Source organism: Numenius arquata, chromosome 2 (genome assembly GCF_964106895.1).
Source record: "Numenius arquata chromosome 2, bNumArq3.hap1.1, whole genome shotgun sequence".
Lineage (NCBI taxonomy): Eukaryota > Metazoa > Chordata > Aves > Charadriiformes > Scolopacidae > Numenius > Numenius arquata.
In genome coordinates, this window is record NC_133577.1 from 68,065,186 (window position 1) to 68,065,386 (window position 201).

Below are 201 nucleotides of genomic sequence, written 5' to 3' on the forward strand. Positions count from 1 at the left end.
CAAAGTTAATCTCGCCTTTTAACTCACGTTGATTTTCAGAACTGAAAAGCTTAAGCAGACCTCCCTGTGGATTTTCTTCATGGTTTCACTATGGATCCTGTTTCTATGTATACACAAGTTTCCTTCTTTCATATGTGCAACGTAGGTTTAATATTTTGTCCCAATTTGCTTTGGTCTTGCACTTTTTTTTTTCATTGGAGA